We start from the raw sequence: 26,461 nt of genomic DNA, 5'->3' as shown, positions 1-26,461 counted from the left end.
AAAGAAAGAATATGGTCCATTTCAAGCATAGAAGACTCCGGGTAGCCAAGGCGACGATACATGATATATATACCAATGGCGAGCATCCAACTATTTGGGCCTACTTGGATTGGGGCGACGCGATAATGATTCACTAACTTTAACAGCCAAGGATACATGGGCCATCCAAATCCAAGCTCGACTAACCTGTTAGTCAGCACCATGCGAGGACAGGGGGGGCCTTCGAAATTGAATCTGTGCATTCTCATGAAACGGTAGGGACGGTACCATCTCCCTTGAAGGTTTTAATATTCGATCATCCACATTATCTCGTCCGAGGAAATCTGTGAAGAAAGGCCCGCACAAGTTACTGTTTTTTTAACGTTGCGATGCCTATTCCTTCCCTTTTCCGGAACACCTTCCTCAAAATCGAAGTCATAGTCATGGTCGTAGGTCTCAGGAATATACGGGTTATTGAGAGGTGAGGGGCATTCCATCGCATAACGGATAGGCGAGGCAGATATGGTGTTTTCATCATCCTCGCCCTCAGAAGAGGATTCCCTGCGATTGGACCAACGATCTTCATCCCTGTTCTCGTCCTCGCCCTCATCTTCATCTCCGCCCTCGTCTTCTTCCTCGCCCTCAGGAAGATCATGATAAATATCTCGGCAGATCCTCAATTGTTTTCCTTTTCCAATTCCCAAGATAGGGCGAGAAGGCTCGGGTTGATCTAAATCTCTAAGTAGTGAATCAAAGGAGTCATCATCCCTCCGTGGCTTATAAACACTCTCTTCATCGCCTGAAGAGATGCTATGTACTTCGAGCGGATCTGGCCGATGAGAAGGGCCAGCCTCGTCCTGATGGGCCCTCAACAAAGCTTCCTTCAGACCTTCATCGACATTAGGATCAACGTCAATGGGCGGCCATGAATAGGCCCGGTCATCGTCATTGAGGGGAGACTGGTGAGAGTTCGTCATCTGAAAGAGAGATGGCGAGAATGGAATCAATGGGGCTATTTGATAAAAGGCTACAAAGAAGGAAGAAAAAGAAATAAAGGGAATAAAGGGAGACGACGCTGATAATAGGTCCTCGCCCTAAGCAAATACAAGGTTCTCGACTTAACGGAGTCGTCGCCTTTAACTACTCTGACTCTCACGTTAACGCTTCTGTTAATACTGGGAAAACCCTAGACACCTAAGTCGTGATTAAGATGCATATATGGATAAAGAAAATCGAAGTAAAAAAGTAAGTAGAAGGACATGCGTACATGAGATTTTCGTAAGAAGTAGAAGGTGCGAGGATTTGAGAAAAGTGTCGCCTGATGCTATTAGTTGAAGAGAATAATCCAGCAGCACTTCGTGTGTGTATGGTGAGAAATGAAGGAGAGAGGTTCGCTTTATATAGAAGCAGGAGGAGGACAGCTTCCAGAGACACGTGGCAACATGCGATTGGCCAGTTTTCTCACGCTTCGAGGCACGACTCTTGAATCCTTTTGGAGTCTCCTAGGAAGTTAATATGATTTTTTCGCCATTTTTACAGGATTCTATGAGCCAAGACAAAAATTTTGATATATGACGAGCAGTAACAGGCGAGCACTAACCATCTTCCTCGCCCAATGCTTCTTTAAACCCTTTCGCACTTATTCTTCAAGGGCTTGGGGGGTAGTTGTTATGGCCAAATATCAACTCGGCAGATGATTGCGCAAACCTCGCCTTAATTAAAGGGAAGGCCTACTCTCTAGGATCGTCCTCGCCCACTGTGTGGTCCTCGCCATCAGTACTATCCTTGGAACAAAGGCCCAGTAACAGATGGATCCGGGTCATCGGACGGGTCCTCGCCCTATATGGACCTTCGTCCTTGGCATGTGTCAAACCCCGCAGCCTAATGGCTGGCGGCCCTGGTCTCCAAGGAGTTCTCGCTTTATATGAGAGCCCTCGCCCAATGGGCGTCCTCGTCTATTGGCATGTGTCAGGGCCCATGGCCCAGTATCTTGCAGGCCGTCTTCAAGGGGTCCTCGCCCTTTATTGAATGTCCTCGCCCATAAGATATCTTCCTCGCCCAAAGAGGAAAAGCCCAATTATGCCTGGCTTCCAGGAAACATTATTATTGTTATCACTATAGGCTCAGCACCCTCCACTGAGAGTGTGTACTCTACTACATTGACCTGCTTTAATTTAGCACTTAAAAGGCTTATCCGACCAAAGCTATTGAACTTCCATGAATGCTCATTTTGGCCTAAGGGAAGCCAAACCATCCTAATACGTTTTTATTAGTTTTCCAACACATTCTCTTTGTTGAGGAGTCACAATATCGTCATGAGTGTCACCATGTATAAATTGAGTTCATCATCTATCTAATCGACACTGTTTGTTAAAACAATAAAACATGTTATTTTTATGTTATTGAATCAATTCATCCCATTGTCTCCATCATCCTCTACAAATAACTTCACACATACTTCCCTCCTTGGGTTATACATTTTAATGCTAAAGTGGAAATTTTAAAAAAAATGGTTGAGCCAATTATCTTATTTAATATATAATATTACGTAGATATATGTTTGTATTTAATTATAACACTACATAATGGAAAGTATAGAGTATTATTTTTATTTATTCATATCCACATTTGTGAAATAAGTAAAACCATAAAGCTAATATCTTAATAATTATATTTTAATATAGTTTTTCTTATAACCAAATTATAAATTTTCAAAAATAAATCAAAAGATTATATTTAAATAAATCATTTATGAGATCGTTAATCTCTACATCCTTGTGATAACCGTTTTCAACCGAAACATCTTCTTTGAAGTGAACTTTCATGATTAGTCTAAGGAATTCAAAGTTACTACAGTTCCTATCTTTTTGAGCGACACATCTTTAAATTCGTTACAAATATTTGGTGATTAGATTATTGATGAAGCGGCATATGAAGATCAGAGTTTGATATGGCGTTTATATACTGATATCGTCTATCATGTGTTCATTAGTTTTTGAGTAATTAACCGTCTGGCTATTGGTACATTGTAACCATTGAACTAGTTGGTTGGTCAGTATTGTTTACCATCACGGCTTTTGTGTTTTCCATGTACTTATCAGGAAATCATAAATTTCCTCTGGCACATGCGTGTTGGTTTCATTTAACATCATATTCAAGACGGAGTCTATTTTCAAGTTATCAACTTCCAAAAAGCGTTCAAATCATTCAATTGGTGGAGGACTTTGCGTCACATGTAAGTCCCATGTAACAAAATCATGGGCGAAGGTTAGTCCCATGTGAAAAAGACCATGGGTTAAGGTATTATATTTATATCGTATCACACACTATTTTATTTATTATGCACCAAGCCGGGGGTCTTCACGGAAACTAACTTTATACTTTTAAGCGTAGGGGCAGGACTGCGTACATTTTATCCTCCTCAGACCCTGCTGTAAGCGGGAATACTGAGTACATATGGTATGGTATAGTACTTATTAGATTGTTAACCATGACGTTGTATAGAGTTAGGCCCATACAAGATTAAGAACTCATTAAAGTTCTTATTGAGCTGTGTTAGGTCCAATCAGACGTAGAAGGGGGGGTTGAATACGTCTATACCAATTTCTTCGATTAATTCAATTGCGGAATAATTCTGTTTAAGTCCTTTAAATCAATCGTAATCAAACAACTCCAGCAAGTCGGGGAATATTCTTATATTAGAAATAATTATCGGGTGCTACAAATTCCAACACGTATGTCGGCTGCAGAGACTACAACCACTCAAATACAAACTCTTGATTAAATCGATATTCTAACTTAGCTCTAGAGAATGTGTATAGTGTGTGCACTTACAAAGTGTGTAGTTAGTTTCAAATGAAACTACAAAGCTCTATTTATAGGCTTCAACATCTAACCATGGTTAACGAGTTCGTCCTGGACGAATTCATATTTAACTGTGGTTAGTTAAATATGAATTGCCCAAAATAAAACTTAAACTTGAGCCAAATACACATATGTATATATATATACATATGTATTGTGAACTTGCGCCAAAGTCAAAGCTGCGCTTTGACTTGGTCAAACCCTGCGCTAGGACAAGTGTGCCTCACAGTGTTCCACTGTATGATGACTTAGAAAAAAATTCGAAGTGGGGAGTTTGACACTAGTCAAACCGTGCTGACAGGTCCTGCAGAGACTACAACCACTCAAATACAAACTCTTGATTAAATCGATATTCTAACTTAGCTCTAGAGAATGTGTATAGTGTGTGCACTTACAAAGTGTGTAGTTAGTTTCAAATGAAACTACAAAGCTCTATTTATAGGCTTCAACATCTAACCATGGTTAACGAGTTCGTCCTGGACGAATTCATATTTAACTGTGGTTAGTTAAATATGAATTGCCCAAAATAAAACTTAAACTTGAGCCAAATACACATATGTATATATATATACATATGTATTGTGAACTTGCGCCAAAGTCAAAGCTGCGCTTTGACTTGGTCAAACCCTGCGCTAGGACAAAGTTGTGCCTCACAGTGTTCCACTGTATGATGACTTAGAAAAAATTCGAAGTGGGGAGTTTGCACTAGTCAAACCTCGTGCTTTGACCAGGTCAAGACTTGCGCTTGACCATAGTTGCGCCACAGAGTGAAGAGATGATTGTACTTGGAATAATTCTAAGTCAAATGAAGTTGCGCCTATATAGTGGGGAATTCCCCTGTTGTCTCTCCTTTGACTGAGGCAAGTTGCGCTTTGACTTCTTGTTGCGCCAAGGGTCATACAGTGTACCAGTGTATGGGACTTAGAATTATTCTAAGTTCACAAGTGAACTTGCGCCATACTACACATGTAGGCGCAAGTTTGACTTAGTCAAACTTTCACTTAGAAATTTATATTATAGATATGTATATATATATATATATATATATATATATATATTATTAATTGTTTTATGAATTTCTTGAATTATTATACTATCAAGTAAATTCCAATTAATAGTATGTGTGTGTGTATATATATATATAAATTCAATTCTTGATGATGCAACTGGAACTGCTTGATTGACTTGATCAATTAATTCGTTGATCGAATCCACTGAATACTTTCGTACGTCCTGACGTCCTGTGCACTGGTCTGGTTCACGAACGACTCGAACTGAAATGATTCCTTGAATCCTTTGCTTGATAATATACTTGATCAATCATTCCGGGTTTGATGTTGCTTCGATAAATTTGATTATAAATAATCAAAATGGATATACTGGAATCTTCTGGTCTTTGATACTTGATCATCAAGCAATCTTTGATAGGAGAAACTGATTGAGCTTTATTCTTCACCGAGGCTTGAACATATTAATGAACTTCTTTCAGTGGACGGATGTTCGTCTTAGATATCTTGATTGTCTTTGTCTTTTCGTATCAGCTCTCCAACCTGTAGATTCTTGTATTATACTTACGTATTGTTTCTTGTCCTTTTGTTGTGTTGAGTTATCGTAATTACATTACAGGTTACATTATGCTTTACAATCTCCCCCTATTTGTTTGTTCGAGTTCGACAAGCAAATCCTTTAAGAGGATAACTCAACTGACACAAGAAAAAGCACACTAATTAAAACAGGAAATAATACTAAGGACATTCTGGATTATATCTTACAATTTCCAAAAATCTTAAGTAAATACAAGTAGCCATAGTACCTCTAGACTGAACTAATTCTTCTTTGGTTTCTTGGCTCTTGAATTGATGAGATACTGCTCAGCTCTTCTCTTTGTAGCATCTTCTTCCTTCTTCTGAGTGACTGGCAGTTATTGTACTCAGTGCCACTTGCTCCAATGTATTCTCAGGTGGTTGTTGCTCAAGATTCTTCTTCATCTTTTCCAAAGTCTGTATATGGACCATCATCTTCAATTTCTTGAAAGTGATATTAAGTTTCATGCCTTCGATTTTCATGATGACCCTTGATGGATGAGCATGAACTCTCGAGGTGTTGTGAACAGTCTCTACAGACTTCCTTATTTCCAGAAGATCTAGCAGTTTCTTGAGTATACCTTTGTCTTCCTTAACCACAGACCACTTAACAGCACCAACTGCTCGAGTAATTCTCTTTGATGAGAATGTTCCAATATCTTCAAGTGGTATAGCTGTAGCTTCAGAATCTTTCTTCTTCTTGAATTTAATGGAGGTTGGATTGTAAGAAACAACATGCTCATTAGGGGTTTCAAGGATTTAAGGATTAAGTTGTGGCAATGGATATGGTTGCTGACGGTTGATTGTAGATAAATACAAGTCTCTAATAGCCGCAAAGTTCAGACGATAAGCATATAGCAATTCATTAGTTAGTCTTCCTTTACTAGTCCTAGAACACTTCTTTCTCACTTCAGCTTCCAGATACTTCAGTATTCGAGGAGAGTAAGTAGATAATGCTTCATCAGTAAGCCCAATACTCTAAATCATACCATCCTTGAAATATTTGATAACTGAATGCTTGTCATGAATTTCAACCCCAATATCAATGATCCATTCTTCCACCATGTCTCTGAAAACTTCATTATGCTTTCTGCCAGTTGAGATTATCTTGTTTCTTACCACAAACAATTCAGTAGGAGAGAGATATCTAAGGAACTGACTGGACACATGCTTGAGTCCATGGCCTTCTCTTTGAAGTTCAAATGAGATATTCACCATCCATCCTCATCTAGGAAGAGCAGAAATAGATACAGTAGAGATGATATCATTTAATACCTCATGATAATCACGTAGATCCTTGTAGTTGTTCTTGAAAGAATCAAAGATATCTTTCACTGCTGCATCATTATTCTCCTGATTGTCCTCTGGAAAATCAAACACAGCCCTGGGAGCATCCCATTCTTCTCCTTCTTTATGCAAGTTGGCTTCCCTCCTTTCCCTTCGAATCCGTCTTTGATTTCCTAACTTTTCCCTTGCTCTCCTTTCCTCAACATGTTCTCTGGAGACTTCAGCAATGTCCTGAGGATTTGCAATTTCATACTCTTCAGCAGGGAAAATATCATTATGATATGCAAGTTCATTAGCAAAGACTTCATTGAGTTGAGGGATTTCTCCTTCCTCTAGATCATCATCAGCTCCAACCATCCTAATCACCCGATCATTGTCCACAAACTCAAGAATATACTCATCATGGTCATAGCTTGATTGTCCTTAAAGAGCAGAGTCAATAAGCTCTTCTGATACTCCAGTGATCACCCTCTTTTCAGAGTCAATAAGCTCTTCAGATACTCCAGTGATCACCCTCTTTCCTCGTGCTTTTTCCACTGCTCTCTCCCCATCAGTTGAGTAATCCTCTCTTGAAAGTTGAGAAGCCAGCAGCTTAGCCTCGAGAGTAGCCAGCCTTTGCTCCATTGTAGATTTCAATTCAACTAACTCCTCCCGGAGAAAAAGATTCTCAGCTTCTAAGTGTTGAACTTTAAATTTTAAAGCTTCAAATTCCGTCACGGATACAGTTGGATTAGTTGTGTCAAATGTAGGTTGAGTTGTAGGGTTCTCACTAGATCGTTTTGTAGGTGTTTCTCTCGTTCACTCATAGATGTAACACTCAGTTTGGCAGAGGGATTCTGTTTATCGAGTTCTGTTGGTGTTTCGCTCACACTCACTGAGGTTCCAGCATCCAGAGTTGATGTACCTGCAGAAGAAATCTTCTTAGCCTCTTCTAGAGAGGTCACAGAAGGTGCAATGAGGGTTCGTGAGCCTTCGTCTCAGTTTCCTCGTCAGATGAATCATAGTCATAAGAATCAAGTTGCCGACTACTCGAAAGTAGTGAGTCCTTAAGTGGATCCTGATCTGGAATCTCAGGGTGGGTAGGCAAAGGGCTCGAAGGATGTGATCCTTGAATAGGCGAAGCACCCTGGTTTCCCACAACTGCCACTGATGGCGAAAGACTTTGTGACAAGTCCTCGGTAACTGGCACACTTCCTGATATGAAGGGCTCAGAACCATATTGCCGTTCACCTTCGAGAGCTAAAGAGTCCCATGAGGGATCTGGAAATGTTCCTCCCAGGGGGGTAGAAAAAGGTGGAGATTGTGGCAAATCACCAAAGTTTCCCCCGGAAGCCGGTGAAGGCACTTGACCCTGAATAGGATCTAAAACAACAGTGTCTATCCCTGATGTGGACGACAAAGTGTTAGCTACCGTCAATTCTTCATATGTGTGTGCAACCTCACTGTGCATTGAAATAGTATTTGGCTGAGGTGGTGAAAAAATAGACAGTACTGCAGATGCCTCAGGTTCTATTCTCCTGACTTGACTAGGAGACAGAGCTACAGAATCATAAACATCTTCCTTATGTGGTGCACTAGAGGAACTTTCTCCCTCGCGCTCAGAAACAGTTTTTGTTTGGCTAAGGGGTTGAGATTATTCTGCTACAAGTGTTTGGGTAAAGATGTTGGGGTTATGAATTTGTGTTTTTGCAAATTCACTGGCATGTGCAGAGAGTGAAGTGAGTGGATTGAGATCCAGTAAGTTTTGAATCCAATCTTCAGGTGCACTAAATGGAAGATTATCAGGATTAGGAGTAGGCATACCTGATTGAAGTACTGGATTGTAGGTATTTGAGAAGAGTTCATCAATATCCAGCATTTCATTTTGATTGGTTGCAGCTTCAGTGGATTGGACAGGGACCTCCAATTCATCCTCAGAATCAGTGGTGTTGTCCTGCATAGAATCCTCTCCTTCTTCAGATTGAACTTCATGTTCAGAGGAGTCTTCTGCAGCATCCTCCACTACAATCTCCTCTTGCTCCACTTCAGCATTCTGAGCCTCAGGCATTTCCATTTGAATAACAGGTTCAGGTTCAGGCTCTGCTTGTTGTTCAGGAACTTCTTCAGCAACCATCTCATCAACAGCAGGTTGAACTGGTGGTAGAGGCATATTCTGATCGTTAAGAAATGCTTGCATAGCCTCAGGGAGAACCACTTGTTCATTGTTGGGATAGTTCTGATGGTGTTCCAGCATAAGAATGACTCTATAAGTCATCAAACAATATAGAATATTGTCTGCATTTGGATAAACAGCAAGCTCAGCTGGGGTTAGCACTTGATTCAGCACAATTTGGAAGAATCGAGGATATATGAGCACGTGTCTGGCTTTTCTCAGAGAGTCCTGGAAAGCTCCCATTATCAAGTGACCCAGGTTTATCCTTGTATTCTGAGTTATGGCAATGCCAATCTCCTGATTGAATGTAGTAATTCCATGGAATCCACCAGTCTTGGGTGCAAACACATAGGAAATGGAATTAAAGAAGAAATTCCATTCCCTTGGCAGGTGTCTGACAAACAGCTTTGATGGTAGTTCTCCATCATTTCCCCTTTGACAGTAAATGGCGTAGAAGAAACTCATTCTTTCAGCTATGTCTGGTACTTCCTCAAAGTCCTCTGTGGGTAGTTGAAGAGCGGTATTCAGGGTTTGTTCAGTAATCATAAGTGTTCGTCCCTGAATGACACACTTGATTCCAAGTACCTGTTCTTCATTTACCACAGAAATAGAAGAGATAAAATCTCGAAGAAGAGATTTGTTAAGCATAACAGACTCAGTCATAGAAAACCTAGCAAATGAAAACTCAGACATATATCGAACCCAGCGTCGATAATTTGCTTGTGTAATTAAATTATTATTTTCCACAATTGTGTAATTTGTCTTCGGAATATCAAAATTTGCAGCCATTTTTAATTAAAATTAAAAATGATTAAAAATTTCGTTTCACGAAAAATCATGGACAAATAACCACTTTTGTTACGAAAATAATTAATTAAATACGCTCCGTAAAACCCTAAATTCAAGAATTTCAGATTTCGATGAAATTACAATATGTTGTTCCTCTTGAAATTCTAAGAATAATGGTATCGGTCTCGCAAATTTTCGACACTTAAAACACGTAAAAATCGAGCCTAGAAGTTGAATAGTTTCGAGAAACCCTCTCGAAAAATAACGACGGATCGTTGATTTTTTAATTTGAAGAGAAGGCTCTCGACTCGGGGATTCCAAAACTAGTCTTAAAACAACAAATGGGCAAGATCTGTGGGTGTTGTGTTCGATTTAAAATGGCCGAGTTCGAGAGCTTTTAATCAGTGTGTATATATCTGTTTTCGTGTGTGTATATGCTGAAGGGTTTGAAAATGAGAAGTGAGGGGAATACTACTAAGTGTATCACTAATGTATACACAAGAACCGGGCGCAACTTGGTTAATTACCAAGTTGCCCCTTATACATACAAAGAGAGTTCAGAGGCGCAAGTCCATGTACTTGGCCTCAGAAACTCGCAACCACAGTGTACATATGTATACACTTGGGCGCAAGTTGGTCAATGACCAAAATGACCCTCTAGTTGACACAGTGCAGCATTCCGGGCGCAACAAGTGAAAAGACATAATTGCCCTTCATAGACACACCAGTGTTATTGAGGCGCAACTTCCCTTACTTGGCCAAAAATTCTGAAAATCCACACATATATACACAGTGGTGCATTAGGCGCAACTTGTCAAAAGACAAAATTGCCCCTTATGCTGACCACAGTGGCAAGTAGGGCGCAACTACGGATCTGTACTTGGAGAATTTTGCCAAATTCTCTTAACACATACGCCCATTTATCATTTTATCAAATGTATTTTGATTAGCTCAAAATAATCTAAGGGTTTTATATCAAACTGCCCACCCATTTCGTCAAAAAATCTCATCTGACCCACTCAAAAAATTTCGGACTCATGCAAGCCACTATAAACAAAATATATATCATCACTATTCATAGCTCTTTACTTAAACATTTATAAAAAATCAACCATAACTAGTACAAAAATAGCTTTTAGCGTCGGTTAAAATATCTCTTTAGCGTCGGTTAAAATATCTCTTTAGCGTCGGTTAAGTGGCGTAGTATATGTAGGCGACACTAAAAGTATAGTCCTTTAACGTCGGTTAATTTGGCGACGCAGAAGAGTTACATATGCGTCGGTCTTAAGGATAGCCGACGCTGTTGGTATGACCTACTGCGTCGGTTCTGAGAAACACCGACGCTGTTGGTTGACCTACTGCATCGGTTATGGAAAGTGCCGACGCTTTTGGTTCGACCTAAAGCGTCGGTTTTGGAAACTGCCGACGCTTTTGGTCTGACCTACTGCGTCGGTTATGTTAAATGCCGACACTTAAAGTTGTATTTTTTTTGAAAAAAAATCAGTTTTTATTTATCCTTGTCTTGCTTTAACAACACAGAAAATATCAAAAAATAATAATTGTAACGATCATTCAGAATCCAAAAAAACATTGAATTTTATAAATTAAACAAAAGATACAACCAAGAGAGAAGACTACTCTCAGGTCCAACAAAAGATTTCTTAGAACAAGCTCCAAGAAACCACTACAAAGGAAACTACAAAAGAAATAAGTCCTAATAAAATTACAAGCATAAAAAAAGGTAAAATAAACTCTGCTAAAACCATCAGCACTCCCCAGCAAGACACCACAAACTCCATATCCAAGCTCCCAGCTTCGAACAAAAATCACCTCTAACAGACAATTGTGGGGGTACTCCGCCAGTAAAGAGACACAAATTTGCACTATGAGGCAGGGAGCGAGGAAATACCAAAGCTGCATAGCAATTTTTAACAACTGTGCACGTGACCTCTGTTCCTCAGTCAAACTCACTTAAAATTATATCTGTATGAATTCAAGTATCTGATTACTTGTACATCACTGCTACAAAAACAAAAACCTTTCAAAAGAATTCAATAATTTTGCAAATGTGTCTGTGTAGCACACAATACCAGAAGAACAAATCCATAATTTGTATAGTGCAGACATAATATTAACCAGTGCTAGATATATAAAGCAATGATGGCACCCATGCTATACAAATACCTGTATACCTTATACTGCTGGGTACTCAATAGAAAATTTCTTAAATTAATTGATATGTTGTGTACACAATTATACACATTATTAACATTTAAATCAAATTTGCTCATGAGCTTTTGAGTAGAAATTTAGCCTGACCAAGCTTGGCCTGGTTATAAGTTAACCCCCAAATTCCAAGCCAAGTTCTTACTGAGTCAAGCACAAAGCCACTCAGGAACGTTTTGGTTCATTATTTGCATAAAGAGCTTCAAGAGTGCTTCAGTAGTGACATACACTTTAGAAAAAACTACAGAACATTTTGATTATTTGCATAATCCAGTCATAAGACGCCTTTGTTCTGGATTACACAATATATTCTAACATGTATTTACACAGACCTATATTAGGAGCATTAGATGACAAAAAGGAATAAGAAAAGGCTATAGAGATACACCATTGTCTTAAAAGGTTCAAAAAAGGTGGTCATGAGTCATGAAACAGCATCCTGTGGTTGCATGTATTTTGATCATATGTAACATCAGAACCTTTAATGATATAAAAACATGTACAATCGAATGTATGATGGCAATATAACCTCTGCAGACTGCTCCTACAAAGTGGAACCAATCGAATCAACAAAGGCATTTTATTTAATTCTTGGTTGGCTGCTTGAGCTTTATTTTAATTTTGTTGGGAGCAAAAACCATTATTACTTTAACTATTTTTATCATGAACATATTTTCGTGGCAAAGATATTTTTTTAGGTTTTTTTATTTAAAGTTTTGAATTATACATAAAATTGAAACAAAAATCATAGAAAGGCTTTACCTTAAAGAATGAGTAGTTACAACGCCACCGCTGAGAAGCTAGAAGAATCATGTGCTATGGACCTAACAGGCAGGTCAGTGACTTCTTCCTACGAGTCCTGAATAAGAAAAATGAAAAAAAAAATATGTTAAGCAGCCAAAAAATACCAAACAAATAATAAGTACACTCTTCTTGTCTTTTCAATATCATGCAACTTCTAATAAAGTTGTGAAACAGCATTATAATTAAAGTAATAGACTAACAAGTCATTCTGATTATAATTCTCCTGTTAACAGTGTCTTGAGATTCATTTCTGACAATGCTTCAAGTTCTCGCAACCTATCTACCTTCTCAGCAATACACTGTCCTTTTTTCGTGCTTCAAAGTGACATCAGGGAAAATTTTGATGCGGAAGGAATGGAATCAAAACATTGTAAACAATACTACAAGAAGAGAGAAAGTGAAGTAGTGGATGCCTCAGCCATTTGACAATCCATCACACATCAGCTTCAGCCCTGATACACCTTGTGGAACTTAACCACAAGTGGTTCATCAGCCAATGCTAAGAGAATCCCCATGTTCCTGATACACTCCATCTCGATTATAGGCCTTGAGCTCTTGAGCAACATCAAGCGGCCAAGTTTTGTTCCGAGTGGAAGCTATTGTGATTCGTATCCGGCTCGAGATTTGCTGCTACAAAGTACATTAGTACAAGGCATACAAACGCAGGAACTCAGACTCATAGAGTTCTAAGTCAGGAAATCATAAACCCCAGTGAACCACAAGAATTTTGTAGATGCAACTCCAGCAAATAATATCACATAAATATCATTAAAACGCCACATACACTGACACACAATACTTGTATGCATTTATTAGACAAGACAGCTTTATTTTATATCATTTTCCACAAAATTCAGTAACAATCATAAGCTGAAAAACACAGTAAACAGCACTGACCTATTCACTACATTCAGCGACTATCACCGCATAAAACAGATAAATAGCAACTAGTTATTTACAGATAGGTAGCGCGAAGAAAACAAATAATAAAAAAGATATAATGAGGAGATCTCATACCGGAGTAAGTAGAGGAGATGATTTGGGGGAAAAAAGCAGATGAGACAACGAAGTGCCACATCGCTCTGATCTACTCTGCTCTTCTGCTTTGTTTTTACAATGCGAATTGCGAGAGTGATATTTGTTACTTCAGCTATGCGATTTGTCAAACACCTTGTGCTCGTTGTGGATATCACAGGTTTCGATAATGCCTATGGAATTAAACAAACCTTTTAAGGGTAAATGAAACCTGGCCTGATTACATGGTAACCCACAATCGATTCCATCTCCGTCTCGGCCTCCTCCCCCCAGCCGCCCGTATTACCAGCATCAGCCAACCACCAGCCTTCCTTCTCCTTATATATGCCAACAGCCACACCTACAAACCCCTCCACGACCTCCATCCCTCCTGCAACACCGTTCATCCCCGACCCAGCCACAAGCGATCATCGCCACCGTCCCACCGGCCAAACAAGCCAATCGCCACCACCGCCATACACACAAACCCCTGCATCCAGCCCTCAACGAAACTCACCAACAAGCACACACACAAGAAACAAACACACACATATACACAAGTCACTAACGACGACAAAAAACAACGATCCTGCTATTACTTGCTGCAACTCATCAGCGACGCCATCCCACTCTCAAACCCTAATTCCCCTTTTCATTTCCAGACCCTCGCTGCTCTATTTCTTTGCTTTTTTTTTTTTAACTCCGATTGTACTGTACTACGGACTACATATATCTAATAAAACTTCATATGTTTAGTTCAATAAAATAATTAAAAAATAAGTTTTTTAATTATTTTTTAATATGACAAAAATCGCAATCGAAATCAAAATATGTTAACGTCTGTACAATAGGGTCATATAAAAATAGTTTAAATCTATATCGTGTGTTATATATTTTTATTAATGTTATATATTATAATATATTTTTAAAATTCTATTATATATAATATAAATTTAAAAATATAATAATATAACATAAATTATATATTGTAATATATTATATATGATAATATATTATATATTATATTTTAATTTTATTTTATATTATGATATAATTTTAAAATTATATTATATATATAAAATATTAAAAAGATGCGTGGATCGTAGTCTCTGGCTCTCTGCCATGTTTTAGGCTTAGGCTTTTGCCCAAGCCCGATGAACAGAGGCATTCTCTGAGTAGACGCGGTGTAACGACAAAAAAAAGTTATTCAAAATTGATTAAACACCTAAAGCGTCGGCATATGACACAAGCGACGCAATAAATAATTATAGGCGTCGGCAAATTTTTAACCGATGCAACAAGTGTACCCTATAGCGTCGGCATTCTGCTCGACCGACGCTAGAAATACTTTTAGGCGTCGGCATTATCCTGACCGACGCATAAAAGTATCTATAGCGTCGGTTAAACATTTTAACCGACGCTTAAAGTACTACACAAATGACATTTGGCGTCGGTTAAACTGATAACCGACGCTATTAATATGTATAAGCGTCGGTTTTGTCTTTAACCGACACTAAAAGGGCGACGCAGAAAGGTGTTTTTGTACTGCAAAACCACTTCGAGTACTTTGATAATAGTCCATAGTATTTATCAAAATAATTTGGGAATTCCTAAAGCAACATAGCTAGGATGATCATATAACTATATTTATAACTATATATTTTATTTAACTATATGGTTATGTTGCTTTAGAAATTCCCAAATTATTTTAATAAATACCAGGAACTATTATGAAAGTACTCGAAGTGGTTTTGTAGTAAAAAAATAAGCGGTTAATTTTTTATAAATAGTTAAGTAAAAAGGTATGAATAATGAAGTGGGTAAAATGATATATATTTGGTTTATAGTGGCTTAAATGAGTCCGAAATTTTTTGGGTGGGTAAAGTGAGAATTTTTGACGAAATGAGTGCCCAGTTTGATATAAAATAATGTTTAACCAAATTAATTTTAGCCAACCAATATTTAAATAATTATGCTGCAATTGTTTTAATTAAAATCTAATTAATGGATAACTTAAATAATTTGAATTGCTTCAAATTCATTAATTAAATTAAATTAAAATATGAATCAAATAAATACTAATATTCAATAATTGAATATAAGCACTTAATTAATTTCAAGAAAATTAGTTTATAAATATCTACCACATAATAGATAGTCACATAATCATGTAAAATCATGCAAATCATATACATCATGGCAAATAATTAAAACTAATTATCAGATTAATATGTAAAATACTGGATGCTCTTTGTAAATTCACAAGTCCTGAAAATATGGACATTTTAAAACTTGTGAACTTACGAACAAATTGAAGTTATATATTGTCTAACTAATAACATCCCAAGTTCACCAACCAGTCTAGAGAAAGTGGATTCGTCTAGTGGTTCAGTGAAGATGTCTACAATTTGTTGATCAGTAGGTACAAAGTGTAACTCTACTGTTCCATTCATGACATGCTCGTGAAGGAAATGGTACCTGATATCAATGTGCTTTGTCCTGGTGTGTTGAACAGGATTGTTCGCAATGGCAATGGCACTCGTGTTATCACACAAAATCGGAATTTTATCCAACATGAGTCCATAATCTTGTAGCTGATTCCTCATCCTCAAGATTTGAGCGCAACAACTTCCAGCAGCTATGTATTCAGCTTCCGCTGTTGACATAGACACGGAGTGTTGCTTCTTGTTGTACCACGACACCAACTTTCGTACAAGAAACTGACAGCTTCCTGAAGTACTTTTCCTATCAATCTTACATCCTGCAAAGTCAGAATTTGTATACCCAATCAGATTAAAACCTGTATATTTAGGGTACCATATCCCTAGATTGGGGGTTCCCTTAAGATACCTAAAAATAGGCTTAACAGCTATAAGATGAGACTCTTTAGGATCACCCAGGAATCTAGCACATAAACAAGTTGCGAACATAATATCTGGTCTACTAGCAGTCAAGTACAAGAGAGAGCCAATCATACCTCGATACTTCGTGATGTCAACTGACTTACCATATTTGTCTTGATCAAGTTTGACAGCAGTTGGAATAGGGGTTTTGGCAGGAGATGCTTCTTTCATTCCATATTTCTTCATAAGATCCTTGATGTACTTTGATTGGAAGATAAAAATATCGTCAGGCTTCTGAATAACTTAAAGTCCTAGGAAGAAGGACAATTCTCCCATCACGCTCATCTCGTACTTGCTCTGCATAAGCTTAGCAAATCTCTCGCACAGAAGATCTTTAGTAGAGCCAAATATAATGTCATCGACATATACTTGTACCAGAATTATATCATCCTTATGCTTTTTATGGAAAAGAGTTTTATCGATGATACCTCTGGTGAAACCATTTCCAAGTAATAACTTGGAAAGAGTTTCATACCATGTTCGAGGGGCTTGCTTCAGGCCATAGAGTGCTTTGAAGAGAAAGTAAACGAAATCTTCAAATTCCTTGTCTTCAAACCCAGGGGGTTGTGCAACATAGACTTCCTCTTCTAGATCACCATTCAGGAATGCACTTTTCACGTCCATCTGAAATACTCCGAAGTTGGAGTGTGCAGTAAATGCTAAGAACATCCTGATTGCTTCAAGCCTAGCAACTGGAGCATAGGTTTCATCATAGTCGATTCCTTCTTCTTGCGAATAACCCTTTGCCACCAGTCTTTCCTTATTCCTCGTAACAATACCATCTTCATCCAGCTTATTTCTAAAAACTCATCTGGTGCCAATTACAGATTTTCCTTTAGGTCTTGGCACCAGCTTCCAAACCTTCTACCTTTCAAATTGATTGAGTTCTTCCTGCATTGCAGATACTCAATCTGGATCATTTAGAGCCTCTTCAACTTTCTTTGATTCTGTCTGAGACAAGAATCCAGCAAAGTTGCATTCATTGTGAGTTGCTCATCTAGTCTGCACTCCCGTGTCTGGATCACCAATGATTTGTTCAATGGGATGGTCTCTACTCCATACCCTTTGTCTTGGCAGATTCAATCTTGATGATTCACCGTAATCATAGTTGTGTTGAGTGTGATGACTAGTAGATCCATTAATGTGACTTGCTCCTCCTGAACCGATGCTAATTCTATTTGATGATCCTCCACTTTGACCACTGTGATCATGATGATCATTTGTATTGTTGCAATTACTTCCTCCAGATGGCTCAGGATCAGCAGTTCCTTCATTTGCATTAGTTTCCCTAGTATTAGTTTCAGGTTCATCTTCTCCTATGTAGATGTCATCTAAATTCTCAAATTCTAGAGAATCAGATTCATTTTCCTTTTGAAGACTGGGGAGCTTGGTATCATCAAACCTTACATTGATGCTTTCAATCAGCTTGTCGTCATTGATCAGCTAAACCCTGTAGGCCTTTGACTCTAAAGATTAACCCAGAAAAATGCCTTCTTCAGTTTTAGCATCAAACTTTCCCAGATGCTCTTCCTTTAGAACGTAGCATTTTGCACCAAACACGTGAAAGTAACTCAATGATGGTTTTTTGTTGACCATTACTTCATAAGGAGTCTTGTCGAAACCTTTGTTAATCAGGGTACAATTTTGAATGTAGCAAGCGGTATTCATAGCTTCTGCCCAAAAATAGATTGGAAGTCTTGATTGACTAATCATTGTCCTTGCTGCTTCAATCAAGGTCCTGTTCTTTCTTTCTACAACACCGTTTTGTTGTGGAGTCCTTAGAGCTGAATACTGGTGAGAAATACCCTTATCAGTACAGAATTCATTAAGAACAACATTACGAAATTCTGTCCCATTATCTGATCTGATTGCCCTTACTGGAAAGTTTGCTTCCTTTTCAATCTTCTTGACATGATCAATGATGACTTGTGCTGCTTCATCCTTTGTATGTAAGAATAATACCCATGTGTATTTTCAGTAGTCATCGACGATCACAAGAACATATCTTTTCCTTGACATAGAAGGAATGTCGACGGGTCCAAACAGATCCATATGAATCAGTTGAAGGGGTGAACCAATGTCAGTCATGCCTTCGCTCCTGTGGGATGCTTTATTTGACTTCCCTTTTTCATGCATCGCAGAGTCCTTCTTGAAAGAATTCTTTCTGCGGAACTCCTCTCACAAGTTCTCTTTTGACTAAAGAATTCATAGTCTTAAAGTTCAAGTGTGAGAGCTTCCGATGCCATAACCAACTATCATTAGCAGAGGCCTTGCTATAGAAACACTTGACCTCCCCCTTACTTGCTGAATCTATGTCGGCTATAAACAAACTTGATTTTCTTACACCACGGAGTGTAAGATCCTTGTTCTTCCGGTTTTGGATCAAGCAAACTTCCTTCTGAAAGATTACGTCGTATCCTTTGTCACAGAACTGACTGATACTCAGTAAATTGTGCTTGAGTCCTTCTACCATAGAAATATCTTCAATGATGACATTTCCAACTTTCAGCTTACCATATCCCGTCGTGAATCCTTTGCTGTCATCTCTAAAGACTACAATCGGGCCGTTTCTCATAACCACATCCGTGAGCAGGGACTTTTCACTAGTTATGTGTCTTGAACAACCACTATCAAGAACCCACACAACTTTTCTTTTCTTTCCTGTGCCCTGCATTCATAAATGGATTAAACTTTCTTTGGTACCCAGACGTTCTTGGGTCCAGGTGGTTTAGTAGAAACAGGAATATCAACAGAATACATGTTCTTGTTCAGGGGTGACTGGACTCTACTCTTTTTTAGTTGAAAGGCATATGTTTAGCCTATTTGTAATTAAAAAGGTACCAACTCAACTCTGATAAGAAAGCAAGGTAAATAGCAAGTACTGTTGAAGGAATCCGTACGAAGAACGTCAAGTGATTTATTGAAATTATATGTCTGAAGAATTTCAGGATGCTGCTGCACACCACTGGAAGAAGTTCATTAATATGTTCAAGCCTCAGTGTACAAATAATCTTTTGTAGCACGTCCAGAAGTCCAGAAGATATAAAGTTTTAATACTTTATTTATTCAGAAGATTCCATACTATTGTTACTTATGAAGAACAACTAGGAAGACAAAGACTCGACGATCAAGCCACATCTCAAATGTTTATTTGATAAATATTATTTGATTCAGCTAGATACAGATGAACCAAATAGTACATTTGTGTGTCAGCTACTCAGATTAAGTGTTCTGCATCAACTATAAGTGGTCGTTCAATCAAGTGAAAGATCTACAACGTTCAACAAAGTCAGAAGTCCCTGCTGCTGAAGGAAAATAATTTTATAAATTTTTATTTAATTATTTCACTTATCAAAATAATTAAATTAGTTGTATAATTTATTTATTAAATTGATTCACCTTCGAATTAATTTAATTTATGAATTTATATATTTAATATAATTAAGTGAGTAATTATTGAATATTTATTCAATTAAAAGGAGTGTTTTATTCATTAAACAACTCTGTATGTCTTTATTAGACAATGTCATACTGTGTTACTTAATATGACTTGAGCAGGCGGTATGACTTTATTAAATAAAGTCATACCGTTTCCCTCTGACTTTCCCAGACATGACATAAAATGTCATACCGTATGCAATTGCATGTCATTTTAGAATGTCATACCGTTTGTCAGTGAATGACATTCGGTGGTATGACTTAAATAAAGTCATACCGTGTCATCCAGAATGACATTCTTGTTAAATCATTATGTCTTGTGTTGTATGAGTTATTAAGTCATACCACTTGATTCCTTATGACTTTGGCTAGTTAAGTCATGCCAATTGACCCTTGAAGGCCAAGGAAATAATGTCATACCGTGTGTGGCAGAATGACATTCTCAAATAATGTCATTCCTTCCTTCCTTTTGGAATGGCTTTGCTTTGTAATGTCATTCCTAAGCTAGAAAGTCATTCCTTTCAATGTCATACCTAGTTCTAAGTGATTTGCCTATAAATATGGATTCACTTCTTCATTTCTAAGTTGTTCAAGCATTGTAAAAGCTTTCAAGTTGTTTGTAACTTGCAATTGTTATATCCCCAGTTTTCTGTGCTTTGATCACTCGGTTGTTTTAATCACTAAGCTAGAATACATCCTGTCAAATTTATTCTACGAACTTTAGTGGACATTAAAACGAACCATATTAATTATATAACGACTTAAAACATTGTTATATTAATTAATTAAAATCTGATTAACAAGTTTAATTTAAATCAGATTATTCTGCAGCGATTTTTAGTGACGATTGTATTCAACCCCCCCTTCTACAATCGTTTCAGGACCTAACAATTGGCATCAAAGCGAGGTTGATACCATTTTTCTGTATTAGATCCTATACACACTCTGTAACGTCCAAATATTTTTTATTGAGTTGTGAATGATTAGATGTTTCAAAGAGAACAAATAACATTGTTAATTCTTCACATTTTTATTAAGTACAACCTTCACATATTTCTCCTTTTTTTGAACTGACTCAAGATTACATTTTAGCTAAGCACCTTCTTCCTCTTTTTGGCATCATTGGTTATTATAGTGAGAATTTGATCGAGCTTGGATTCAATTCCTATAACCTTTGATTCCAAGATTTCTTCCTTTTTAGAAAGGGTGTCCACACTACCCTTAGAGGTTTAATATAAGAGCTTGTAGCCTTGAGAAGAGACTATTCAATTTATCTATTAAAATTTTATGAGCATCCTTGACAAAAATGAATTTACTTTAGAGACCCTTGTGTAGAAGTGTAGTAGATTTTAGATGATCATTTAGACTAGAGCAAGATAAATGAATCACTGTCATTTTGACATTGTGGAAAGATACATTATATGACATGGCCTTATAAGGAGGACGCCAACTTTATTCTCATTCCTGCCTTCTCAACCCTGATTCCTACCTTGCCCACTAGTAAGCTTCCTATTTCTTGCTTGTTATAGAGCAATATTAGCCATAATAAATTGACTAAAAATTCTATAAGCACCCTCCCTAGATTGTCTCATTGTATGTAAAAGTTCATTATCTTCTTCACTTCCAAAATTAGAATGATTGTCATCAATATGGGAGGTTTCATTCATCTGTACATGAGGTATTTTTTCTTTTTTCTCTTCATCAACATTTGAATTTGTTGTTGATTCCTGACCTACAAGAATTTGAAACCAATTCCAAAGTCTTTCTTTTCTTTTCTATTGAGATCATCACTTCTCAAAGAAGATCCTATATTACTTTTAAGTGTAATATCTATCTCAGTAGAGGATTTAGTAAAGTATATCAGATTTTGCTCTCCTTTAACCGATACAGGAAAATGTCTCTCATCACATTTATTTTTATCTAATTGTATTCTCAAATTCTCCCTAGAAAGGCTGAAACACAAAATTGAGAGGAAAGAAGAAGTGGCATAAAAAAAGTAGTCTACAGCCATATAACCGTAGCAGAGTTGTCCATTGGAAATGAGGTGTTTTGGGGGATGTTAAAAAAAATTGTTAATTGATATTGACTCCTAAGCACCTCCATGAGGAGCAAACTCATTTCAATTTATGAGTCTTCTACATCACATTGAGGTGCAGGTACATATGGTTCCCGAGGCATATCAGTAACTACTCCACCACTTTGAGGTGAACCGTATTAGTTTGACAATCTTGTTTGTGAAAGATGCCTCACCTCGGAAGGTACATGATCATGCACTTTTTGTTCTCCCCACTACCTTCCCCCGTCTCAGCAGCTCCAGTCTTTATCTTTTTGGCCTCAATTTCCTGAACATCTTGCATTGCTACTACCTATGCTTTTCCTCGTGTGTTTGTATTCTTTTCAGAACATTAGTATCGACAAAAGTATCAACATTCTGCTCTTCCGCGGGGGTTACTAAAGCACCATTTGGTGGCAAAAGTCCCAGCAGCCTGTTTACTTCGGCAATGGAAGCTGCCAATTTATGACTGAGAGAGGCGGCCTTCATTTAACAAGATATTGCATATTTTGTTCAAGCCAGTTTCTCATGCAAAATATTCTTCACTTTTTTCTTCAGTGCAACGTTCATATGTTTCTCCTTTTTTTGAACTGACTTGGATTATATTTTTAGCTAAGCATCTTTTTCCCCATTTTGGCATCATTGGGCACTAGAGTGAGAATTTGATCAAGTTTGGATTCAATTCCTCTAACCTTTTGATTCCAAGATTTCTTCCTTGTTAGGTCCAGATACAATTGTAGAAGGGGGGTTGAACACAATCGTCAAATAATCGCGGCGAAATAATCTGATTGGAGTATAACTTGTTAATCAGATTTAAATTAATTAATATAACAATTTTTAAGTCGTTATATAATTAATATGGTTCGTTTTAATGTCCACTAGTTCGTAGAATAAATTTGACGGGAAGTATTCTAACTTAGCGGATTAAAACAACCGAGTGATCAAGGCATCGAAAACTGTGGATATAACAATAGCAAGTTACTAACAACTTGAAAGTTTACAAAGCTTTGAACAAGAACAAATGAAGAGGTTGAAGCCATATATATAGGCAAAACCTTGAACTAATATGACAAAGCTAGGCATGACAATTCTAGAAAGTTCTATGACAATTTAAACAAGTGCTATGACAAATACAAGGGAAGGTATGACAATTGGAAGTATTGTCATGGCACAAATGGGAAGGTATGACAAACGCAAGCATTGTCATACCTTATAAATTCGGTATGACAAACGGTATGACAACTGTATGACAAACGGTATGACAATAAACTTTGGTCCCTAAGTCATTCAAGTAGCATGACAATCAATGGATTGTCATACCTTATGACTTCGGTATGACAATTGCCATTGTCATGCCTTAGTCATTCGGTATGACAAACCAATTGGTTTGTCATGCCTCCTGACCATGGCAGATGACATGGTGCGGTATGACAATGTATTTGATTGTCATATCATGCCCAAAAACAATATAATTTTCAATTTTCTTTATATAATTAATCCAATAATCATCCATTTAATTATATTAATTATATAAATTCATAAATTAAATTAATTCGAGTGTGAATCAATTTAATAAATAAATTACATAACTTATATAATTATTTTGAGATGTGAATTAATTAATTGAATAATTATATTGAGCACTTCTTCAGCAGCAGGTCTTTTGACTTCCTTTAAAAGATCTGATTCTTTGTCTTGATTGAACGACCACCTATTGTTGATGCAGAATATTTAATCTGAGTAGATGACACACAAATGTACTGTCTGGTTTATCTGTATCTAGCTGAATCAAATATTCTTTATCAATTAAACATTTGAGAAGTGGCTTGTTTGTCGAGTCCTTGTCTTTGTAGTTCTTCTTCATAAGTAGAAATAGTTTGCAATCTTCTAAATAAATATAGTATTAAAACTTTATACCTTCTCGACTTCTGGACGTGCTACAATATATTATTTGTACACTGAGGCTTGAACATATTAATGAACTTCTTTCAGTGGTGTGCTGCAGCATCCTGAAATTCTTTAGAAATATGATTTTAATAAATCACTTGACGTTCTTCGTATGGATTCCTTCAATAGTGCTTGCTATTTACTTACTTTCTTATCATAGTTGAGTTGATACCTATTTAATTACAAATAGGCTAAACATATGCCTTTCAATCTCCCCCTAATTGTTTGTTAACATAACATGCAAATTATCGAGAGGATAACTCAACTAACTGATGAGACAAAGGATTAAACATGAATTGTAAATAGCAAAACATTTCTGGTATTTAATTAAACATTCATCAGAATTCAAACAAGTACATTAGATTACACAAGGATGTTCTTTCTGAACATATATAACAAATTCCTTATCAAATCTAAAGATCAACTTCTTCTTCTATATCTGAACTGTGAAGGATAGGAGTTGACGGTTCTTTCCTGGTTGGCGCTTCAGATTTAGTGGAGTCACCACGCTTCTTTCGTTCCCTTGTCAGAGCCAGTTGATGTAACACTTCCAATTCCACAGGGTCTTCACGGAATTCTGATGGCTGAGATTTTGTAACACCCTTCATCCACCGAAAGTATTGAGAAATATTTCTTCGGGTGTAGTAAGACAAGATCACATCATCAGCATCAGACTTGGCTTTAGAAGCGAAGCCCTTGGTTCTTAGTAGAGTGGATGCTAGAGCCAGTCGCTTGGCAGGATACTTAGGCAAGGCTTCTTCATTAAGATACACAGTACAGAAGACTTCCTTGTGAACGAACTTTACACAATATGGATTCTTAACAACCTGTGGACTGTTGAAGACAACACAATCCAGTAGTTTGTCTCGAAGGAGTTCGTTCAGGTTGGAGCAACACTTAACCTTGTCGTGAAGTACCCAGAGCTCAGATACAGAGAATGATTTGAGAAATTCAACAGACAATCTGAATGAACCATTCGTCTATGTATATACAATCAGCTCCCACTCTTCTAGCGATCCCTTAACTGTCACAGTTAAGTATTCCAACTCTAAAGCAAAGGCATGCATAAAAACATCCTCGTCAGGGTTTACCTCTCGAAGGTCGTAGATCAGAGATAAGAACTTTCTGTCATCGAAAGAATCCCTTTGAGGTCCATTAAATATTCTCCTTGCAATGTCCCACCTTTTTCCTTCTTTCCTCCTTATATCAAGATTTTTCTGCTTGCAGGCAACATCATAAATTTTCTGCTTCTCTTTCCTGATTTGCTCTTCTGTTATCAACTTGTCCTCTAGAAGTTTCTGGTAATCACGAAGCTTACGCTTCCTAGCTTCATTCTCAGCTTTAAACTTCCGGACATTCAACTCATGTTCCAAATCAACAGGTTCTTCTTCTTGGAACAAGTAGCTCTCCTCAAATTTACCTTCCTCCTCTGCTTGATGGTAAGTAGCATCGAAGACGTCATCATCATCCATGTCTTTCGGATAATCATCATATATGTCAAAATTGAAGATATTATCAGATTGATGTAACGGCTCTTTGCCTTTTAACCTTCCAGAATTGTCAGAAGCAGATTCAAAAGTATTGCCTTTGTTGCTTTGATTTGAGCTATTTCCCCTGTCTCCTTTGTCTCCGTCTCCTCTATCTCGTCTATTCTCCCTCTTAGTTGAGGGATCCTCTCTGGAGCATTAGACTTTGAGTTCCTGAGGAGTTGATCTTGTTTACTGTCGATATCATCAAATTTGGCCATATACAGTGCATGATTAGATCTCATCTCGACAGTCAACTCATGAATTTCTTCCTTAAGCTCATCCCTGGAAGAACTGGATGGCCTTTCATCAGCTTTTTTTTCTAGGGTCACCAACTATGCACCCTTCAATTTCTCATTTTCAGCAATCATCCGGGCTAATTCAGCTTTCAGCTTAGCCATTTGTTCCTCAAACAGAGCAGGGTCAGTGTGTGCACTCACCTCACGTACACTCAAAGCTGTTTCACTAGCCTCACGTGCATGTGTATCGCTCGGTGTTTGACTTTCTTCACTCATTGTTTGCAGTCTGCCAGCTGTACCTGTATAAACTACCAATGTCCCCTGAGATGGGTTCAAAGGTAGTGGAGGAACAAATTGTCCTCCGGATGCCTGCGAGGGCAGATTTACTTGCACGCTGCCAAGTACCTCCTGATCATAAAGGAAAGTGTGATCAGCAAAGTTTTCATACATAACAACTTGGTTTTGAAAATCTGTGCAATCAGTAAATATAGTAACCTGTGTATCTGTTTGGTCTTGCACTAGCGTGAGTGCTAGCGCAGTGCTTGACTCTGTACAGGGTACTGTGGCAGGGCGGTCAACTTCAATGGCATCATCCTGTTGAGAGAATGAGTCCAGAGACTGTTTCATTACCTGTTCTAGGTCCAAGCCTTTTTGGGA

The 26,461-nt window shown here is 37.6% G+C and overlaps 1 long non-coding RNA gene across 2 annotated transcripts; it reads right to left on the bottom strand.

Moving 5' to 3' along the window:
- Positions 1-11,229: 11,229 nt before the first annotated feature.
- Positions 11,230-14,521, bottom strand: LOC108203981 (uncharacterized). 2 transcript variants are annotated; one of them, XR_001803588.2, is made up of 3 exons: positions 12,885-14,411; positions 12,643-12,739; positions 11,230-11,637 (listed from the first exon to the last, which is right to left on the bottom strand). It is a non-coding gene; the product is annotated as an uncharacterized LOC108203981 (long non-coding RNA). The 2 variants fall into 2 exon arrangements; XR_001803587.2 differs by having other exon boundaries at positions 12,643-14,521.
- Between the last annotated feature and the right edge of the window lie 11,940 nt (positions 14,522-26,461).

Source organism: Daucus carota, chromosome 2 (assembly GCF_001625215.2).
Source record: "Daucus carota subsp. sativus chromosome 2, DH1 v3.0, whole genome shotgun sequence".
Lineage (NCBI taxonomy): Eukaryota > Viridiplantae > Streptophyta > Magnoliopsida > Apiales > Apiaceae > Daucus > Daucus carota.
This window is presented reverse-complemented; position numbering and strand designations above follow the sequence as displayed.